This window comes from Vicia villosa, linkage group LG4 (assembly GCF_029867415.1).
Source record: "Vicia villosa cultivar HV-30 ecotype Madison, WI linkage group LG4, Vvil1.0, whole genome shotgun sequence".
Lineage (NCBI taxonomy): Eukaryota > Viridiplantae > Streptophyta > Magnoliopsida > Fabales > Fabaceae > Vicia > Vicia villosa.
In genome coordinates this window covers 48,601,927-48,611,869 of record NC_081183.1, presented here as the reverse complement: position 1 = coordinate 48,611,869, position 9,943 = coordinate 48,601,927, and the positions used below count along the sequence as shown (strand labels likewise).

Here is a 9,943-nt window from a genome sequence, read left to right as displayed (position 1 = left end):
TTCCTTTTTAACCACACCGCTCATAATAGGATTTATTCGCCTTTGATGTTCCCTAGAGGTTTTACTATCGTCTTCGAGCATAATGCGGTGCATACAGAGGGAAGGGCTTATACCTTTCAGATCTGATATGTTATATCCTAAAGCGGTAGGGTATTTTCTTAGGACATTAAGTAATTTTTCAGTCTCGGTTCGTCCTAAGTTGGCGTTCACTATAACTGGTCGGTTTAGTTCTTCGTCTAGAAATTTGTATCTAAGATCGGTAGGAAGTGTTTTCAGCTCTATAGCAGGTTTCTTAGGTCCAGGTATAGGATCGGGAGTTAAAGCTAAGCATTCACTCAGGTGGTCATCTTGATATTCCTCACGCCAGTTGTCATCTTCAAGAATTGGCGGCATAGGAATTCTTAGGATCTCGGTTTCCTTATTTGGTTCAGATTTTATTTCTTTGACACACTCGTCGATTATGTCAGCAGAACAGCATGTGTCAATTATAGAGGGTGCTTTTAGGAATTGGGAAAGGATAAATTCTATTTTCTCTTCTCCTACTTCGAAAGTAAGCTTTCCTCGCTTTACATCTATAATTGCACCAGCGGTTGCTAAGAATGGTCTTCCTAATATGATCGGGATGTTAGAATCTTCTTGGATATCCATAATGATAAAGTCAGTTGGGATGTAGAATTGACCTACACGAACAGGGATATTTTCTAACATTCCTACAGGGTATTTGACTGAACGGTCAGCTAGTTGAAGAGACATTCTCGTTGCTTTAACTCACCTAGATTGAGTTTCTTACAGGTCGAAAGGGGCATCAAGCTAACACTAGCTCCTAAATCGCACAAGGCTTTCTCTATGATGGTTTTTCCTATTACGCAGGGTATAGAGAAACTACCAGGGTCTTTCAGTTTTGGAGGCATGTTATTTTGGATGATAGCGCTACATTCAGCGGTAAGCGTTATAGTTTCGTTATCCTCGAGTTTCTTTTTGTTTGATAGGATTTCTTTTAAGAACTTAGCGTACGAAGGCATCTCAGTTATGGATTCTGTGAACGGTATGGTTATGTTTAATTGCTTCAGAAGTTCTACAAATCTTTTAAATTGCGCTTCGGTTTTTGATTTAGCTAATCTCTGAGGGTAAGGAATTGGTGGCTTATAAGGTGGTGGTGGAACGTAAGGTTTCTCTTTTTCGGGTTCCACTTCGTTTTTGTTCTCATCAGTCTTAGCAGTTTGTTCGTCAGTTGTTTTCTTTTGGGTTTCCTTTGGCTCTTGTTGTGACATGGGTACGTTTTGAGTTCTAGGATCTATGGGTCCATCGTAATTCGTTCCACTTCGTAGTGTTATTGCGTTCGCATGTCCTTTAGGATTGGGTTGAGGTTGAGCAGGAAACGTGCCAGCAGGGGCAGCAGTAGGTGCTTGTTGTTGAGCTACTTGTGAGATTTGAGTTTCTAACATTTTGTTATGTGTAGCTAAAGCATCTACTTTGTTCGATAGTTGTTTTAGTTGCTCGCTATTGTGGATGTTTTGATTCAGGAAGTCCTTATTGGTTTGTTGTTGGGAAGCTATGAAGTTCTCCATCATGATTTCTAGATTTGACTTCCTAGGGGTGTTTTGAGCAGCTACAGGCGCTTTTTGGTAGCCAGGTGGTACAGCAGGTGCTTGTCCAGGCGCGTACAACGCATTGTTGTTCTTATAAGAAAAGTTCGGATGATTTTTCCATCCAGGGTTGTACGTGTTAGAATAAGGGTTTCCTTGAGCATAGTTCACTTGATCAGATGGGACTCCAGTCAAGAGTTGGCATTCAGCAACTACATGTCCAGTCAATCCACAAATCTCGCAGTGAGGTGTTACAGCAGCAGCGGTGGCTGAAGGAGTGATGGTTAAGTTCTCGATCTTTTGAGTTAAAGCGTCTACTTTAGCGTTAACGCGGTCTATACCACTTATTTCGTACATTCCTCCTTTGGTTTGGGCTTTCTCTAGAGCGGCTCGTTCTCCACCCCATTGGTAATGGTTTTGTGCCATGTTCTCTATGAGTTTGTATGCTTCATCATGGGGTTTGTCCATTAATGCTCCGCCAGCAGCGGCATCTATAGTCATTTTAGTGTTATATAAGAGACCACCATAGAAAGTATGGATGATCAGCCATGGTTCGAGTCCATGATGAGGGCATATTCTAAGCATGTCCTTGTAACGTTCCCAAGCTTCGAAGAGTGATTCGTTATCTTTCTGGGTAAATCCGTTGATTTGACCTCTAAGCATAGCAGTTTTGCTAGGCGGAATGTATCTCGCTAAGAATACTCTCTTCAATTCGTCCCACGTAGTTATGGAATTGGAAGGTAAGGATTGAAGCCACGCTCTCGCTCTATCTCTCAAGGAGAAAGGGAAAAGGCGTAATCGAATAGCTTCGGAACTAACGTTGTTGGCTTTGATAGTGTCGGCGTATTGCACGAACACAGATAAATGGAGATTGGGGTCGTCTACAGGGCTTCAAGAGAATTGATTCTGTTGAACAGCTTGGACCAACGAAGGTTTGAGTTCGAAATTGTTTGCCTCAATCGCAGGTGGTGCGATACTTGAATGCGGTTCAGCGTGCGAAGGATTGGCATAGTCTCTAAGAGGACGAATAACAGCCATCTCTAACTTCGGGGTGATTTGATTAATTTGATCAGTAAAAATCAATTCCTGATTAATCGGAATTTCTGCTACTTCGGGAAGATTGCGAGCTCGACGTTTGACGTTAATGAAACGTTCGATCTCGTTAATTCGTTGTATTAAATCTCCTCCTTGTGAACGAGTATTTGGCATACAATCGTTCAGAAAGAAAGGGAAGAATTGTCCTAGTCTCTACGGTGTAACAGTGAGTTACGATATCGACTTAAATAGTCCCCGGCAACGGCGCCAAAAACATGATCGCGACTTTACGTGTCTATAAATCTGATAACTGCAAGTGCACAATCGTGTCGTGTAGTTTTAAAAGATATCGAATCCACAGGGACTATGAATCGATCTACCGTTATCTAAGGTCACTATGTAAAGCTAGGGCTACTAATATTTCGATTGTTCTTAAGGGAAAGTGAGTGAAAAATTAAGAATATAATAAAAGACAGATATCAGTATGTATTTCGTTTAACTTAAGGTGATCCGAAGGTCCATTGGCTTTTGCATAATTTAATTAAAAATCTTTACTAATTCAATTGATTAAAAATCCTCGTCTCAAACTTTCGCTCTATTGATTTAGATTACTGTCCTAATCCTAATGTACGCTTTCGCCATCCCATTAGATTTTAGAAAAGCTTTTTGGAAACAACGTAATTAATAAAATGCCCGTTTTATGAAGTTGTTATCTATTTAAATCTCCTAATCTCAAACTTACGCTCTGTTGACTCGGAACATGCTAATATCCCTAACGTACGCTTTCGCCATCCCGCTCGGGTGTAAAAACAATTTTTGAAAATAAATAAGTTCTAATTAGTTTTAATACGATTTCGCCATCCTTAAAACTAATGTCCTATGTCTACTATCCAGTTAAAGATCTCAAACTTTCGCTCTATTGATTTTAACCTTTGACCGTCTTAAGACCTCAAACTTTCGCTCTATTGGTTTTAAGACTTACTAATTAAATTAGACATACAAACCAAAAACAAGTGATAGTTAATAAAATATAATTAAGCCAATTTATTTCGGATCCCTACGGTTAACTTACTTTACATACCGATATCATAATAATTTAGCCAGACATATTAATATGGTTAAACATGCATAAATCGGTTCGGTTCATAATAATAGGCATAGTAATTGGCATACAATATATCATGCAAATAAATATAAATAAGGCAGTAAATAAAAACGTGAATTAAATAAATGGTAATTGAATCTTCGAGTACTGAACTTCCACCACAGGTTGGCTGGATCGTTCTTCGAATGGCAGTAAATAAAACAAGGAAATAAAAGCGATAAATCTAACGTAAGGCTAGATCTATAAAAAGTTCACAACAATTTCCAGTGTAGAAATCGTCGTGAGAAAATAAGTGTTTGAATGAAAGCAGAATAAAGAAATACGGTTCGCGGTACAATTTCGGCAGCACTTCGTTGGCAGGAAATCAGACTCTTTGGAAGTGAGGTAGCAGGTCCTATTTATAGGAGAGGTTTTGCTGTGACGTTGCGTGAAAAGTGGGGATTTTTGCAGACTAGGTGTGGAGACGTGCGTCTCCGTTTCTTCAGGAAGCAGCCTTGACTGACTTGAGACGTGCGTCTCAAGTGGAGAAGATGTAGGAAGGCTTGGAGACGTGTGTCTCCTTATGCTGAGGTGGCCTTTGGAACGTTGGAGACGTGCGTCTCCACTTGCTGGGAAGGTTTGGGCCACGCACATTTGATCTTTCATTGGGCTGGTTCGTCTCCTTTGGGCCTTTGGGTCCTAATTGCACCCCTCTTTCACTTCAGCACTCCTTTTTCATCTTTTAGGCATAAATATTGGTCATTTAAGCTCCATTTTCTTTCCTTTTTGCAAATAGTCGAAATTAGAGTGTAAAACCTGAAACAAAGCAAATACTCGCATAATATCATAATAAATTAACATAATAAATGGAAAATGCTATAAATATCTATGGATTTCAAGCTAAATATACGATATAAAATCGTGTTATCAGTGGTCATTATAATGGTTTGCGTACGGCCACAAAAGTCCTGCAGTCGGGATTTTGGTGGCCTACTTTGTTTAAAGATGCTTACCACCATGTAGCAACTTGCGACAGTTTTCAAAGAATAGGTGGAATTGGTAAAAGAGAGGAAATGCCCCTCCAAAGTGTTTTGGAGGTAGAAGTATTCGATTGTTGGGGCATTGACTTTGTTGGACCATTTCCTTCCTCTATGTCAAATGAATACATCTTGGTAAATGTGGATTACGTGTCAAAGTGGGTGGAATCTATTGCTTCACCCAAAGTGGATGGTAAGACTGTGATAAATTTTTTGAAGAAAAATATATTCTCGCGGTTTGGCACGCCAAGAGTGTTAATTAGTGATGGTGGATCTCATTTCTGTAATGCCCCGCTTGAAGAGTGTTGGAACAATATGGAGTGAAGCACAAGGTAGCTACTCCATACAATCCACAAACTAATGGGCAAGTTGAGAGGACCAATAGAGAGATAAAGGGAATTCTTGAAAAAAGCGTGTCTAGTTCTAGGAAAGATTGGTTGTTGAAACTGGATGAAACCTTATGGGCGTATCGGACTGCTTACAAAGCACCAATCTGTCTTATGCCATTTCAAATGGTGTATGGTAAAAGTTGCCATCTTCTTGTAGAACTAGAGCATAAGGCATATTGGGCCTTGAAACTTTTGAATTTTGACCACAAGTTGTGTGGTGAGAGAAGAAAAATCCAACTTCATGAGTTGGAAGAGATGAGATTGCATGCCTACAAATCAAATTTATTATACAAAGAAAAAACTAAATTCTATCATGATAGTAAGATCCGATTGAAGGACTTTAAGGTAGGCCAACTGGTTTTACTTTTCAATTCCCGGTTAAAACTTTTTCCGGGAAAGTTGAAGTCAAAATGGTCAGGACCATTTCTGGTAAAGAATGTTAAAAGCCAATGGGCTGTTGTGATAGAGGATGAGAAAACAAAGAAAGAGTGGGTTGTTAACGGTCAGAGGTTAAAGGTCTATCGAGGGAGTGATTTTCATCATGAAACGTGTGTTTATCTTTTGGTGATCCTTGATTGCCTTTGACCGTCGAGCTGACCGACGTTAAACAAAGCGCTATTGGGAGGCACCCCAAATTGTATATAATCACCTTGTTATGTGTTGATTTTTGCAGGTGGGATTTTAGTGTTGTCGTCGAGCCAGAACTGATCTACCGGTATTTTCAAGTGTCCTGGTAAAATGAAATTTTCTGCTGTTTCTGGTGTTGGGCGCTAAGCGCGCTACAGCACGCGTCGCGCGCTGTGTGACTTCTTTAACCCCTTCCTGGCAGAGATGAGGGCGCGTCGCTCCGAGATAGGGCGCGTCGAGCGCTTTGCGAAATTTTGAAAAAAATAATAATTTCAGTTTGGGCCCACCCATGCTGGGCCCGACCCAGACTGAAAAGGGGAAGGTTGAATTAGGGTTTGGAGGTCTGTTGCCTCCATTTCCCTCTTTCTCCTCTTTCTCTCAAAAAAAAAGTTTCACAACACACACACATTTGCTTCTTTCACTTGCAAGTTCCATAATTTCGTTCATCCATCTTCATCATCAACAAAGGTATGTGCTTTATCCCCTTTTCTCCATTAAATTAGGTTTTATAAGTTTAGGTTTTTAGATTTAGGGATTTTCTTAATATTATGGAAATTAGGGTAGAAGGCATACTTTCTCTGTAAATATGGACTTTAGGGAACCTTAGAAGGAGGAGAAACAAGTCCTCCATGTCTGTTTTGCAGAAAACAGAAGAAATTTTTCTAAGTTTCGCAGAGGGCGCGTCGTGCCGGGCTCAGCGCGCGTCGCGCCCTGGGCTCTGATTTGAAATTTTTTTATTTCATCCTGTGTGATGCAATTTGGCCTGTTTTCTTGTTTGATGATGATTTTGGACTGATGTAGGCTTTAATTGTGAGGAATTGCTTGATTATACTAATTTGTTTCAAATTGTGCGTGTTTTGTTTTTTTTTAATTGTGCAGTTATGGCACCTCCTATGAAAAGGAAGAAAGTTGGCTCTGGTGAGGGATCTTCCTCACAGTCTGGTAGGTTTGATCGGTCCAAATTTTAGGGACCGGAGCAAGAAGCGAGGTACCACGAGCTAGAGAGCCGAGTCGTGTGGAGTGAGCGCACGGTGGTTCCCATTGATCACGACCACTTTCAAAGGGCGTGGAGCAAATTGTCCGACACATGCTAGGACAAGTTGTTCACTTTGGACCAGTTCTACCAAGTCGAGATAGTGCGGGAGTTCTATGCTAATTCCTTGCCTCCGAGTAGTTAGGTAGGCACTGAGACATTCCCATTCAAAACATGGGTAAGAGGTAAGGCTATTGATTTTAGTAAGGATGCGATTTTTGATTATCTTGACAACCCGCTGGCTTTGGTAGAAGAGTGTGAATACCATCCTAAGTTGAATAGAGGTAATTGGGATGTGGAGATCATTAGGGAGAAGATTTGCCAACCAGGTTTTACTTATACTTTGACTAAGTCTGGGCTGCCAAAGACTTTTAGACGTAGTCAGTTGACGGATGATCCTCAATTGGTGACCTCGGTGGTCCTTTACAACATAAGGCCACGAAGTCACACATCTTCCATCACTATTGATACTACAGGCCTGGTTGATTGTCTTTTGAACTGTCAGGATGTGGATGTGTCAAGAATAGTGGCTAATGAGCAGAAGAGATTCGCCCTGAATGGGACTCGACATGGTGATGGTGTGAAGTGTAGGTTTATTTTTACTGGGCTAATTATGGGTTTGTGCAGGAAGGTAGGTGTGAAATTTCCATCTGGGGGAATGATTCTCATGGATGGAGTCATTGATGATGTCTTTCCTAACAGGTACTGTCTTCCTGGTGGTCGTCCTCATGGTGTTGCTGCTGATGCTCCTGACCATCCTGATGCTGCTCGAGTTGTTCCTGTTGTTGCTGCACCGCCTGCTGCACCTCAGTATGGTGATGCGAGTGATTGGAACTATCAGATGCACATGGCGCATCAGAGAGCTTTTATGTTTTTGCAGGACTCTATCAGGCAGCTGTCTCTCCAGCAACCCGTAGGTTCTAGGGACGATCTTTCTGCTTATGCTTCATGGCCTGAGGGCAGGCCAGATCCTGAGGAGGGGACAAGGCCCGATGATCACGATACCTCTGAGGAGGAGGTGTAGAGTTTTATGTTGCCACTAGTTGTTTCAGTTTTTTATGTTTTTGCTGTTTCTTTAGTATGTTAGAACATTTTGAATTATGCTTTAATTTATGTTTTTATTGTTTTTGTTCCATCCTTTTGGATGAGGTATTTTGGAAGGCTAAGTTTACGCCTGTGGATATTTAACACTGTTTGGTGTGGTTTTTATATATATTAATTCAGTTATATTATTATCGCATTTATTTTTAAGTAGTTTTATTTTTAGTTTAGTGTTTTATTTTTTTTTAAAAATGGTTTGTGAAAGTTTCTCCTGATGATTAATTAGACGGAACATGAATTTTTGTTTTCACGGTGAATGTGAGTGATGCAAAGCAATTGGAGTGGTGATGATATAAGCTGAAAATTGTACGTGCAAGGTACATCTTTTATCGTTTTCTTTAAAGTACCTCTGATTCTGATGCTTTTAATTGTACAAATAAGTTGTCATTAATTTCTGTTGGTAAAATTAGTTCAATTGTGAATCACCTTAGTACCTAGATGTAGTTGTGAGGAGGCTTTCCACTGTATATATATATATATATATATATATATATATATATATATATATATATAATTGTGCTGGATACCAGCAATATGCATTTTAACTCGTTTTTCTTATGATTAATCTTGCATTTTTATTAAATTGTGCTAAGCATGAAAGTGATCAAGGCGTTTTGTTTCGCATTATGAGAATAACTTCCTATCCAAATGTAACCTACCCGGTGAGTGTGTGAGTATTTGCTAACCACTTCGAGCCGTTTGCCAAGATTCTTATCGGTTAAGCACTTTTGTTGTATTATGATCTCAATACCGATTTTGGATAGAATCTTGATGATTTTTTTTTACCTTAAACCGTTGCCATGAAAGATGGTTAGGATCAATTCCTTTTTGCTTTAGATTAGGGAGCATTCTTGATTATGTGATTGTAATATTCAAGTTGGGGAGAATAACATAAAGGTGTACATTGGTGTGGATAAGAAAATAATTGATTGCTCAAGAGAGAAAGGAAAAAGAAAAGAAAAGAAAAGATAAGAGCTTTGTATATAGCTAGTGTCCGTGAAATTAAAAGGATGAACTCTTGAGCAATAAAAGAATGTGGTGAACTTGGTTGGTGTGGTTGTGATGATTGAATTGTAATCGAATGCTCTCTTAGATTTTGACACATTCGTTTCAATGGCCGTGAGATATGACACTTCCTTGTTAACCAATCCAAGCTACAACCCTAAAGTCCTTTGTGATTCATGCTTTTAAGCTTTTTATATATATTTTGCTTAGATGAGTTCATAATTAATTCTGGATGTTTGCGTCATTGTCTGGTGAGTGTTAGGATCCTCCATTTTTGTTCTCTCAGAGGAGAAGTGTGTAGGTGTGATTCATTCTTGAACTTCTGTTGCTTGTGGAATTTCTGACATAGAATTTGTATATAGGATTAGCATCTTGATCATGGTACTTTAATTGAAATTGGTAAGGATTGATCTTTGTGTACTTTTGGAATTTGAACCATTCAAATGTTCATGTTTTTGCTTGATTGGTTCATTGTTCATTTTTGTGTTCCTAGTAATTTATCATTGTTTTGTTTGAGGACAAACAAGAGTTTAAGTTGGGGAGAGTTGTTAGGTGCTAAATTGTGTTAATATCAAGTTTAGTTTGTGGCACCTTTCGACCGATTTTATCGAGTATTCGTATAATTCCTTTTCGTTTTATATAACTATTTGTAGTTTTCTAATTTCAGATTTTATTTCATGTTAATATGTTTTTTAGTTATGGTTTTGCAGGTCTTGGCAATTTTTGGAAGCTTAGAGCTTGATTTGGCCAGGATTGAAGTTTGGCTGGCAGAGCATAGCGCGCGTCGCGCCCTGTTTTAGATATTTTTTAAGCTTCCAGCAGAGAAATGCGCGCGTGGCACGCTGGGGCGGTTTGATCTGCAAGTGACTTGGCGGGAAGCGCGCTAGAGGGCGCGACGCGCCTTGGACAGAAAAGAGAAATGCTATATAAGGATGAAATCAGATATTTGTGAGAGATATTGAACTTTTGAGAGCTCAATACACCATTTTCTACTGTAGCAACTGATAAGTGAAGATTCAAAGCTTTGATCTTCGACTAATCGCCGT

General features: G+C 39.6%; 1 non-coding gene and 1 pseudogene across 1 annotated transcript; one reads left to right on the top strand and one right to left on the bottom strand.

Annotated features, from left to right (window-relative positions):
- Positions 1-444: 444 nt before the first annotated feature.
- Positions 445-1,022, bottom strand: LOC131599651 (uncharacterized; annotated as a pseudogene).
- A 1,120-nt stretch (positions 1,023-2,142) lies between these two features.
- Positions 2,143-2,249, top strand: LOC131600779 (small nucleolar RNA R71). Its single transcript, XR_009283388.1, has one exon. It is a non-coding gene; the product is annotated as a small nucleolar RNA R71 (small nucleolar RNA).
- The last annotated feature ends 7,694 nt before the right edge of the window (positions 2,250-9,943 follow it).